The sequence below is a fragment of the Pomacea canaliculata genome, linkage group LG3 (assembly GCF_003073045.1).
Source record: "Pomacea canaliculata isolate SZHN2017 linkage group LG3, ASM307304v1, whole genome shotgun sequence".
In the NCBI taxonomy this organism is placed as follows: domain Eukaryota; kingdom Metazoa; phylum Mollusca; class Gastropoda; order Architaenioglossa; family Ampullariidae; genus Pomacea; species Pomacea canaliculata.
Genome location: NC_037592.1, coordinates 31,863,444 through 31,876,110, shown reverse-complemented (window position 1 = coordinate 31,876,110; position 12,667 = coordinate 31,863,444). Strand labels below are relative to the sequence as shown.

The window sequence follows — 12,667 nt, the reverse complement described above, 5'->3', positions numbered from 1 at the left end:
AGAAGAAAAGGCATACCCAGAAAGAGTTTGGCTGCTGCAGACAAAATGTTGGGACTATATTAAAAAAATTTTGTAGATAAGCTACATGTAGCAAAGAATGCAAGAAGCCACGTGTGTGTGTGTTGCAGTGTGTTGCAGTGTGTTGCAGTGTGTGTAGTGTGTGTAGTGTGTGTGTGTGTTGTGTGTGTGTTGTGTGTGTGTTCTGGTAACTAGCGAGCCACCATCCCATCACTCGGACGTCCATTTCCCTAAAACTGATTAGTCTCCTGACTTGCACCCCACCCATCACGACCAAGCTACCCATCTATCCTCCCTCCCGTCCTTGTTGACATCAGCAAAGGGCTACCTCCCTTCTCTCGGACTCTTTGTCCATCTCTCTGTCTCCGGGCGCTGGGAAAGCCCGCATCACAGGCCATGCAACTCATTAGCAAGCCTGGCACTCTGTCTGTACACCGACCGCCAGTGCAAGGCGTAAGAATAAATTTAAATTAAGCTGCATTTTTGTCCTCCTGATTCAATTCAGCCAGTCTCTCTCTCTGTGTATGTGTGTGAAAGAGAGAATGAATGAAAAATAAAGCGCGCGTACGAGAGTGAGAGGGGCAAAGAGATAGCTATCCGTCTTTATATTTTTTTTTTTTTTCATTTTTCGGGACTACTGGAATGAAAATGTCAACAGCCTGTCAGAATGCCTTCATTTCAATTGTAATCCATTTCTTTTCGCTTTCTCTTTTTTTTAGAAAAAATCAAATGTTTGGCGATACCTCGCGGATGCAGAACGGCCTGGTCCGATTGTGATGAGACTAAATATTCTTGTCATTGGCATTACAATGGCTTCGTGTCACATGATCTTTAGTCGAACTATCACCGTTTGATTTTCTTTTGGCTTATACCGAATTTGCTTGGTTTTAATTGCTTTAGCACTTGGAAAAAGATTTCATCTAGTTTAAGCAATAATGTTTGTTATGGCAGGACGTAATCTATAAATTTTTAATTGTATTTATTCTACCAAAACATTTTTAGCCTGATTAAGTATTAAGATGATTAAACAATTGATGCTGCTTGAGATTATAGAAAAAATTAATATTTCTAGCTTTGATTTAATTAGAATTTTATTTTTCGCAATATTTTATATTTGACTTCCTCATAAAACAATATCCGCATAATACAATAATCAATATATTTTAAAGAAACTTCAGTAATAGTTCACGTGAAAAGCATACATAAATATTGGGTGCTGTACAGGCACAAAGTAAAAGATTCCAAAGTTTATCCAGGGCAAAGATGAAAGAGAAAATTCCTTTGAAGTCATTTGTAAATTGTGATGGCTGCCTCAAAACATGTTCTGTGACTAGAAAATCAATGTCTGCGTCAGTGAATAAAGAAACGGAAGTTTCTAAGTTCACACAAAGAACTTTCAGATGATGCTGAGAGCTTTTTTCTCGCCACAAATACTAGTAACACGCGCTGCTATCTGCGTAGTTTCCAAAGTTCCAAGATGTCATTTACCAGAGTTAACCAGAACCATCTTTTTGTCAGGTTTGAGATTTTCTTCCAATGGAAAGAGTGACAGAGCAGGCAACTGAGTAACCCAGCAGTGACTAATGTCAAAGATGTTTGTCTGTGGTCATTTTGTTGCTAGTTTTTGAACCAACAATCAGCGGGGTGAGTGTGATGTATAGCGTTCACCCGCTGGGGGATTCGAACATTTACCTCGGGGTAGGATGTCTGTGACATGAAGGACTTTGGCCTGGGGACCTGGACCTTGTCCCTTGACCAAGGTAGGAGTGGCAAGGGATGCAGCTGATGGCGCAACAATGGTTTCATGTGAGAGATCTTTGTGCAGCAGTACTGAAACATTTTCTATTTTCTGTTTAGCTTGCTTGATGATGGATAGAGTGAGAGGATGGTGGAAGATGATAGGCAGATAGATGGATGATAGATGGATAGACGGAGACTGTTATAGATGACAGATGATAGAAGAAAGGCGGATTGCCGATATTTGAGTGCCTGTGAAATGGATTATTAGAAAAGTCATTGAGGGATTTATGACGGATGGAAAGTATATTGATTCTTGAAAACCTCATTTATGACAGATGAGTAGTAAATGGATTACTACAAAAATCATTGGGAGATTTATATGGATTATTGGAACACTCATTAATGTATTTATAAATGATGGATTTGTGGAGGATGGAGAATGGATTGATTAAGAGTGGATACATTGCGAGACTGACGGAAGAAGGATGGATTGATGGATTGCCTCCAGGATATGATAGAAGACTTTAGGAGACTTTGTTATCCAGCAAAATCGTCGAGAGATCTCTTTATGTTTATTTAACTGACTTTAACACTGGACCACACAGTGTGTACTGTTAGTCTCTTTGCGGCAATCCCGAGAGACACACTCCGTTTAGACAGACTCGAGTGTTATGGAAGTCCATTGTGGCGCCATGTTTCTTTTGCTCTCCGATGTTTTGGAGTTTATCGGTGGCGATCTTTCCTGATTCTTCTTCCATCGATTTCTTTTCAGGTTTCAATTTCAACCGCTGACAATTATGGTTTTTTTCCGATGCCAATTAAACGAGGTCTGTTAGTTGTCAAGTTTCCTTGCATGTGATTTGGTAACATGTACTTTTTACACGTGTAACAGATCCTTGCACCTTGATCGGTAATCACACGGTGTTGTGCTCATGTAAATAATTCTGTGTTATTAGGAAGTCTAAAAGGAGTCACAGGAGGAAAAACTCTCAGAAATATGCACTTTCAAAAAACCCTCTTCACAGTCACATGGCGAACACAATAGTTCATCGAGGACTGACAGAAGAAGGAAGAAGAGGTTTCTGAAAGTATTATAACTGTTGAAAGCTTGTTGGTTATAAAATCTTACAGCTTTTATGTTTTGGAAAATACAGCAAACTTATGGTATGGTAAGCTCCAAGTGTGATGTTCATTATTATCCCTATAATATTATTTTGATAATAAAGGACATCTCCACGATATGGATTAACAGACAGGGTGAGTAGCACAAGGGTGGTTATGTTTGTCAGGTCCAGACCACCTCTTTGCTTCTGACGTCCACCTTACTTTCTAGCTGCCTCACAAAACTGTTATATAGCCCAACCACAGAGACAAACTATGCAGTTTTTTTTAGAAAGGCACTGAATGTGGTACTCGTCAGCAGTGTGTGTGAGAGACAATGACAAAGAGAGAGAGAGAAAGTGAGAATAAATGGTGAAGAAGTGTTTTTGTGACCTTATAACGCGCTGAGATTTAACTCTGTTGGGGCCTCTTGGTAAACATGGGACAATTTAAGTAAACAAGGGATAAATCATGACACAGACATTGAACCGACAAAGCGGACGAAAAAAATAGTTGATTGTTGTTTTTCCTAGTGTTGATGAATCGCAACGATGATTTCCCTTTGACTCCGTAATGTCTGTGTTCGTGTTTCTCGGGAAGTCCATTACAGACCATAACAGACTTTGTTAAAATTCATTAAAAGGTTTATCTGTCGACATCCCTAGAGATTCCCGGATGTCGTCGACTAGCTCTTTCCTTAGCAATGACAATCATAGAGAACGATATTTAATGTCCCTACAAATTTTAGTCCTGAATGTCTGCTTGTCTTTCTTTCCCGGCTGAAATATTATTTGATCGTTAGCGAAAAATACTTTTTTTGAGAAATTTTAACATATAGGGTGACTCACGCAGCTGACTCAGCCACACTAGCAAGCTCGGAATGGAGCAGATCTTTTGCTGCATAAATAACACGATGAGCTAACAATAATAGGTAGATAAGAGTGCAACGGGCAAAATTTAGTGTTTACTGGGGTGTTCAGTCTCCAGAACCGTTATCGTCAGCGCACAAAACGATTAAAAAATTGGAAAACATGTTGGTGTCTCGTCTGCGATGTTTGCAGCATATGGTGAGTTGCTGGCGATTTGTGTAGCACACACAATGCAGACCTGGCCACTGGTCTCGCACTCAGGTATGAACTAACTCACGCCATTGCTAACCCTCATCAGTCTGCCAGGTGTCACTCCATTGCGCATGTCCGGTTGGGGAAGAAAGGACTGGAGTTTGCGTGCTTAACACGTCCGACAATCTCAGCAACTGTTTGTTGGTTAATGGTGCAGCTTCCTTTGCTGCCATCTGCAGCCCTTTGATGAGCCAAGGGAGCGCAGAAGAAAAAAAAAAGACGAACAAAGGTAGACAGACTGGAGCGAGTACTGCACAGCAAGTTCTCATCGGTCCTTCATCTCTGGTGGCCTCCTGTGTTAAATAAAAAATCCCTCTTTCACCTTAAATGTTTCAGATGGTGTTCTGTCACCTTGTCTTAACATGTCTTTTCTTCTACCTTGACACACCTGTAAATGATGCATCAATGTCACATGCATAGTTTTTGGGTTTTTGTGCTTGCCCATCTGGCAGGTTTAGTTTGTTTTCCACTTTTCCAATTTTATTTTCGAATCCTGTTCTTGTAAGGCTAGTTTATTTTTTTTTTTTTACGCTGCAACTGATTGTAAATCTTAAGCCTTTGTCGAAGAGGACTTTCTCCTACCGAGCTTCAGATATTGTCAGCCTTGTGTATTAAGTCCCCCACAGTAAGGGCTGCGAGATGGAGATATGATGATAATAACAAGGCTGGAAGAACTGTTTTTATTTTCGTGTCAGGGGACTACCAAAACCGATGTCCGCCAAAGTCGGTAAGACAAGAACGGCTTCTGTATTGCCAGCCTACATATGGACACTGACTGCCTACATCCTGAAGCATCATGGCTTTATGAAGGCCGAGAAATATTAAGTCTGGTGATAACCGTAAACCGAGACGAAATGACACCTTTATATACCAGCCAACAGTGATGTGTCCAAGAGGACAGCCACGAGCTGCACGGGAGTCCTGAACTCAGAAAGGTCACAACGTGACCTCAACTGGCGTGACGTCACGAAGGCAGGATGAGGGAAATGAACCCCACAGATGTGAAGCTGAGTTGGACACTCGTTGGTGAGTTGCTTTGTCAAAACTGTGCTAGAAAATCTTCGACTCTTCGACAGAGACGGATCAGTGAGTGAATTATTTATGCAGCAGAAGATCTGGTCCAGTCGGAGCTTGCTGGTAGGCTGAGTAAGGTGCGTGAGTCATCCAATATGTTAAAACTTCTCAAACAAAAAGTATTTCTCGCTGTCAGATAATATTTCAGCTAGGGAAAAAGATACAACCAGATATTCAGGGACACAATTTTTAGGGACATTAAATATCATTTTCTAAGGTTGTAATTGCTAAGGAAAGTGCTATTCGATGACATCCGGGACATCTTTAGGGATGTCGTAAGATAACCCTTTTACAGACCGTTTTTTTACGAAGTCTGTGTCTGTAATGGACTTCCTGCGAAACACGAACACGGACATTACAGAGTCAAATGGAAATCATCGTTGCGATTCACTAACACTAAGGGGGAAAAAATCTTTTCTTCTCCCGAAGGTCGGGTCAGAACCAGTGTGTGTCATGAATTATCCAATATTTTCATGATTTATCATCTGTTTACTCGAATTGTCCCATGTTTACCAGGGTTATGAGGCCCCACATTCACGATCAACAGAGTTAAATCGCACCGCGTTATAATGTCACAAAAACACTTCTTCGACATGTACATCTACTTTCTCTCGCACATACACACGCAATGCTGAAGAAGACCACGTTCAGTGCCTTTCTAAAAAAAACAACAACAACAAAAACTGCATTGTCTCTGTGGTTAGCTTATATAACAGTTTTGTGAGGCAGGTAGAAAGTAAAGTGGACGGCAGACGTAAAGAGAAGAGCAAGTGGCGGTCGACGATACCCACGAGACTCGCGCTGGTCGGGACCTGACAAACACAACCACCCACCTTCTGGGCGACCTGGACGGTTGTACCACCTGACAGATAGTGTTGTTAAAGCGCCTGTTAGCCTGTAATCTTGTACCACGTGACAGCGTACATCTTCGTACCACCTGATAAGCACTGGTTTCGTACCGCCTGGCAGCGAAGCGGCGGTCAATACTGTCAGTCAATCCAGTGTAAAAAAGTGATTGTTGCATTAGGATATGGTCTGAGAGTGAAGCGCAAGTCCAAAGATGTCATTGAGAGAAGAAAAACCCAGGATGTATAAAAATCAAACAAATCGCACGAATAACGTAGAAGATAAGGCGACGGCTCAACCGACTCGCGTGATCAAAGAGGACACGCATACTCGTGAAAAAGAGTGCAACAAGCGGAGAGAGAAAAGTTGAGACATGATCTTGTCATCCAGCAACCTTTTCAAAACAGTCCAAAGAGCTTTGCAGCGAGCGATTCCTGTCCGTAGTCTGCGAGAGTCGGTGTTGACATCAGCGACGACTTTTCATTGCAAATGATCGCGCCTACTGTCAAGCTCACTGTGGTTTTAAGGTCACAGAAAGATAATGAAAAACCCATGGCCTCGGGCCGTTTGCATAAAGGTTTCATAACCTGATGCATGACAACCAATCGTGCCTTCCCTTTTTTTTTTGGTGCCGTACTGACGACGGTTTTTGAAAAAAAAATTCATCATGCAAGACAAGAGATTACAAAATCGAAAAACCTGCATTTCTAAAGCTGCCTGAAAATTAAAAAAAAAAAGACTGGAAGCTACTGCACCGTGAGAGACAGCGGCAATTAACCTGTGGTTCCAGAGTTCCAGGGCGAAAACAGAAACGTAGAAAGCAGGGGACGTAACTCGCTCACTGCGGGCCGATAAACCTGTCAGGCACCGACGATACAGGCTTCAAGAACTCGTCTGACAGCTGAGTCACCCGGTAACAGTTTCCATGAATGATTTAAAGCACTTTGGGAATCTACAGGCTTCCGTTATCTGTTGTAACTTGGAGCAGAAAGTTACTAGACTTTATACTCTATGTCCTGCGAGAGTTTTTTTTTAAAGGTTGTTAACATACAATGTCATAGAAAAGGAAATGGTACCCTTTACTTCTAAAAGCAAATAAAAAAAAACTGGAATGAAAAAAATTGAGGAGTAACAGAAACTTATGTAAAAGAGAAGAGATAGAGGTGACAGGAAAGAAAATAATAGCAGAGGACGCAAGACTTGGGAGTATGTTAAGGTAAGACCATGCAGTCTAAGAACACACACACGAAGACAAATTTTGATTTAACTTTGTGTGGAAACATAACTGCATGGTGATCAGGTCATGATTTACACTCTTTCTAAACATTCACTACCTGCCTTTCAAGCTGAAGCGCGCTGTGACCTATGTGACCTGGACGCCATAGCGATTATCAGGTGAAGACAACATAGTGAAGACTAGAAACGTCCTTCTGCTGCATCTGTCGACCCTGTCCATATTAAACGCATCCCAAATACATTATATTTATTTTAGCCATTCATCTACAGGAACACATGTCAAAAAACTAATTTGCTGCTGACCTAAACTCGTTTCAAACGAACGCCAGTACTTACATCGCTTTGTGCAGTCACGCCAATGTCTGGCACGGATTGCTCAAGAAAGGTAAGCCCGAGACCTATACATGAGACCAGCACCAGCGACGGCACAACAACGAAGCGCAAGACGATGAACAAGCGACGACATTGACCGTAGTTTGCTGTTCAGACTGTGTGATCATCGGGATGTAGGGCTCCCTCACTTGCCGCCTTTTGTCAACACGGAGATAAAAGGTTACAGTTCCACCTAACTGCTCGCGTACACTGCTGGCGGCGGTGAATGGTGGACTGATGATACAGTCGGCAATCGATACGATAATAGATAGATGATGACACATAGAAAAATACAGACAAGCAGTGGACAGACATTTAGACTTTAAAAATCCCGACAGGCTACAAAATATAGCGGAAAATTGTGACAATAATACCGACAATCACTGATAATCTCTAGTGATATTATATTGGGTTTTTATTTGCAATCCACTCCTGTATAATTTTAGAACATCGATTAAAATTGTTTTGCTCTGTCTTCTGCCTGTAAGTACGCATTTGAATGTGTGTTTTTATTTTCTGCGTTTGTTTGTGTGTGTGAGAGAGAGAAAGTGTGAGTACGCGACTGAGAGAGAGGAAGTGCGGAACATCACTGTGCCAGTCACACGACCCCGAGACATGAGAGTTCTAGAACAAGTGAGACATTGAGAACAAGTGAGACACTGAGAACAAAGCAAAAACAAGTGAAACCCTGAGAACAAGCCCCAGGGCCCAGCCGTTGGCAGACGACCAGAAGGAGGAAAGCGAGGCAACTCACCAGCAAACAAGGGCTAATGGCGGACATTCCAGGCGGCGAGGAAGCGAAGAGAACGCCAGTGACAACGCCAGCAACAACGCCAGCAACACCACACACACCCCCTTGTTGCGGCAGTCCAGCTGTTATCTACAGGCCGGCGATCTCTGGCTCTAGCAGCCACGGGCGCCTGTCAACATGTTGCCGAGCGATGCTAAATCATCGGCCGCCATGCTCCCGTCGGTCGAGGGAACCTCGCGACTCTCACTGAGCTCTCGCGATCCGGCTTGTAACCGTTCTGCCTCCACGTCCCTGCGTGCACGACGATGACGACACATTGAGTCACGGCCCAACGCCAGTTCGCGTCGACGTCAGGTCTGCGGTCGAAGCGGCGATTCCCGTGGTGGTCGCTCTACGGGGTTGTGTGGATGGAGGGTAAACTAAGGGAGAGAATAAGAACGTACACAAACATTCCCCCCCCCCACACCATCACCACCACCCCGACAAGTGCATCGATCCGTTCTTCCCCGCTGAGTTCGAGATGGGGGGGAGGGAGAGAGAGAGAAAGGGAGGGGAAAGGAGGGGAGCAGCAAGGATTGGGGGAAGGAGATAAAAGGGAGGGAATATCTTTCTCTGGGGACTGGCTGGCGCAGCGCGAGGCTGACGTGCAATCAATGGCCGCACACAGTTGTTGCCAAGTGGACGAGCGGAATGGAGAAAGAAACCATCTTGTTTCTAGTAACATGCAAAGTCGGTGTCTATGACGACGTACGTCTCTTTTGTTCTTCCGCCGGCCTTTGATGTTTACAAAGACGGAAGTGACGATCGACTGCGCTGCCAGCTAAATCTCGCTCCGCGGTCTTTCTCGGGACCAAGGAATCGCGTCCGGAAGTCGCGGTGGTGATAAGGGGGAAGTAATTTCTGACGATTATCTTCAGACGCTAATATTGGTTCGAGCAAGTGGAGGTAAAATCAAGCTGAAAGGAGAGAGAGAGAAAAAAAAAAAGAAAGCACACACACTCAACGGCTAACCGCGCTGGAGTGTTCATTAGTATACGCAAGACCATTTGCAAGATCATTAAAATTTGTCGATAATTATTTTTTCTCTTGTTCCCTCCTCTAAAAAAAAAAAAAAAAAATAATGTGCGAAACATTTACCAGACACGCGATGATTATGGGAACTAGACAAATTCACTATTCCATTGACTCACAGACGTTGGAAACTCACAGACGCTACCAGCTAACCCCGAAGAAAAAAAGACAAAAATAAAAAAAAAAAAAATAAAAAACAAACTATAAACTCCACTAGGTAAACTAACTCTAAAGCTCTAAACGTTGCCTCCCCTTTCTGGCCACCCTGATTTTTCACGTGCATTTCTCTGTTTTTATCCCCTTTGGCGGGGAGTTATTCTTTGAGTCCTTTGCTAGTCTTCGTCCAGTTGGTCTGTTGTCCTTCTCTCGTCTCCCTGGAAGGCCTTGGTCCCATTGCTTTGCTCAGTGACTTCTTCAAAGCTTTGAAGACTAGCTATGAGATCACCATCTTCGTGAAGACCTGTAGTATCTGATGAAACTCGTTTTTTCCCCCACTATTTCTCTAACATCCCCTTCGTTTGTTCTTATAGTTTCCAGACTATTTTACCCTTCTTTCTCGTGCTGCTAGTTTTGGTTTAACGGCAGTACTTTTTTTCTTTGTGATCGGGTTATTTTAAATAATAATTATAAATAATTTTAAACTAATAATTCACATAAATACATAATATGCTTAATTTTCAAAACATAAGCCTTCGAATATCAGCATTCTCACCTGGCAATAGGAAAACAGAAGAAGACTGCCCTCTGCACTGAGAGCTCCGTGTAACTGTATTTCTAACAGTGAGTGTGGCTCGGTTCAGCAAGTCTGTGCATGTCTTGTAGTCAGATGAAGAAACATCGATCAGGCTGTCGTGCTCGACAAGCGATTTTTGCCCCAAAAATGAAACAGCTACAACCCTACAAATTTGAACTTTCTTTAGAAGCCAAAGATGATCAAGGCCACGCTACGACTAAAGTTTAAAAAAAAAAATAATAAAACGGTCCAAACCGACTTTTCTTGTAGAAAGCAGTTGGTGTTGTATATCTGGTGCTTGATTTTTGTTTAAGTTTTAACCATCCACCGTAGTTTGTTTTAACAGCTCGTGCTTTTGTATAGTTGAACTGATGTAGGAAGATCTCTTCGTTTTACTGAAAGTCCAAGACTTGTCTGTACTGTATAAATGACTGAATAACAATCGCTATTTGAAATGTTTTGAGCAAATTCTTGAGTACGAGTGGGGACAAAGTTCACGGCATGTTTGAACCAAAATCTGTATAAACATATTTCTATACAAAGTTAATCCACTGTCTTTTGTAGCCAGTCTCTTTAGGGAATGACAATGACAATGAGCGCAAACTAACTCCATCTGAGTGTCGAAGAGAACATTCAGCAACAACACCCTGTGTCCTAGTCTGTTTGTTTTTTTTTTTTTAACCGAGGATTGCATCTTTTCTCTTATAATTCCGCTTATGCAGGACGGCGCTATTTTTAGGAATACTACCCTTTAATCACTTCCTGTTTTCTCGGCAAATCCAGGTGTAATTAAGGAAACATTAACGATGCCTCTTTGTCATAAAAGTACCTCCGGGATATGTTTTTGTGATATTTTACGCTCTATTTCCAGTTATTTTCGTTGAACACTCAGGTTAGTCTTAAATTCATTATGCCCACTGTCACTTGTTTGTGTGTGTGTGAGAGAGAGAGTAGTCTCTGTGTGTTTGGGTTTATGAGTAGTGTGTGCTTGTGTGTCAAATCTTCACAGTATATCCAATCTCCACAAAATTTTGCCATATTCGTTTCAATTATGGCTCCATAGTAGGCTTCTTTAGCGAGTGTTAGTAGCTTTGGAGCATGTCTAATTTTTGATGTTTTTTTCTCTGTTATAAGAGTGAATGCAATCGGAAAAAATATACTACACAAAAATACTGTTTCATGAGATGACTATCTTATTTTTCGACTGCGGAAAGGCAATTACAGCTTGTTCTTCCTCATCTCGGCACTGCGGTCTGAAACCTGCCAAAAGTCCCCTGACAATTCCTTTGTCCTCGCGTGTTGCACAAATGGTCGTCGCCCTACCAGACCGTGTCAGCCAACTGTCGACAGTTAGCCACCCATGGGGAGCATGTCTGACAAAACTTCCGACGATCGGTGGTGAGTTGTGTTCTCTTGCGATGGTCTATCCCGACCAACAAGCCTTCATGATTCTGTTCATAGAGCTTTAAAAATAGTTGTCGGTCGACCTCTCGGGGAGGGGAGGGTAAGGGAGTGGAAATAATCAATCACGACAATTCAAGCGAAAAATTTATATGCCGAAGGCCCAGGGTTTATGGACTTGTCTGTGAGGCTACACCCAACAACTTCAGAAAGTGTACCATCATGATCTTTCTTTACTTATCTATTCGTCTTCATTTTTCTCCTCTTCTTCTCCTTGTCGGATCGTGTCAAGGGCTTTAAAGCCCCTCCCCTTGATTCGATGAACTATGAACTCTGCAGGTCCCCCCTTAGATCCCTGGTGGTCGTCGACACTCAGTCCCTCCCCTCCCACCCATTTGAGCTGCTTGCTACGTTTTAAGGCCTCTTGCTTGTGGGGTGTCTGGTCCTAGTCTGGCTTTGCCGAAAGTGAAAGCATCAAGATAATCGGCCTGCTGCCAGAACATGTCTTGAACTTGTAATTTCCTGTGAGTTACTAGAAACACTCCAAGAGGAGGAAAGTTTAATGACTCGCAGCAAATCTCATGCTGGAGGTAATTTCTTCCATTTGTTACCTCCTTCGATTAGTACAAACCTGTAAGGTTCTCACTGCAGGTGTTCTCCAGTAAGCCATGTCCTGATTGAGACTTCCTTACAGATACATGTAGATGTGTGTGTAGGTGTGTGTTTGTTCAGTGTATAGTGTATACATAATGTAGTGTATAATATGATATTATACATTTTATGTTTATGTCCTACGGACTGTTGAATACTTCATTATTCATGGGCTGGAGAATAAAGCATCTTGTGTCTTACCAAGAGGCTTGGTTCAGAAGAATCGGTGATCATCGTTGCTTTCAGTTTTGAATGTAGATGATTCTTAACAAACTGCTCGCAAGAAAAAGCTTTCTCTCGGCGAAAGGATTCAAGAATCCCGGAGTTTGTCTCTTCCGTCCAAACCCGCTTAAATGAACTGCACATCGTTCTTGGCACGCATTATCTCCCCTGTCCGCATGCCTCCACTGCTCCAAACCACGATTGTCTGCGCTTGTGTTGAAAACAACATGATGGTTTGGCAAGGCACTGCTTCTGTGCCTCTCCACTGCGCTAAAAGTGTTTTTAATGATGGGTAAATAAACTTTTAAAGCAAACTCTTTTTCCTGACTT

The 12,667-nt window shown here is 42.5% G+C and overlaps 1 protein-coding gene across 2 annotated transcripts in view; it reads right to left on the bottom strand.

The window, feature by feature from the left end:
- LOC112559343 (sodium- and chloride-dependent GABA transporter 3-like) overlaps nt 1-9,813 on the bottom strand; it is a 61,390-nt gene extending 51,577 nt beyond the window's left edge. For both annotated transcript variants that reach the window (XM_025230498.1, XM_025230501.1), the window contains exon 1: nt 8,263-9,813. The gene's annotated coding sequence lies outside the window, so the exon portion shown is untranslated. The remainder of the gene's footprint in view (nt 1-8,262) is intronic.
- Between the last annotated feature and the right edge of the window lie 2,854 nt (nt 9,814-12,667).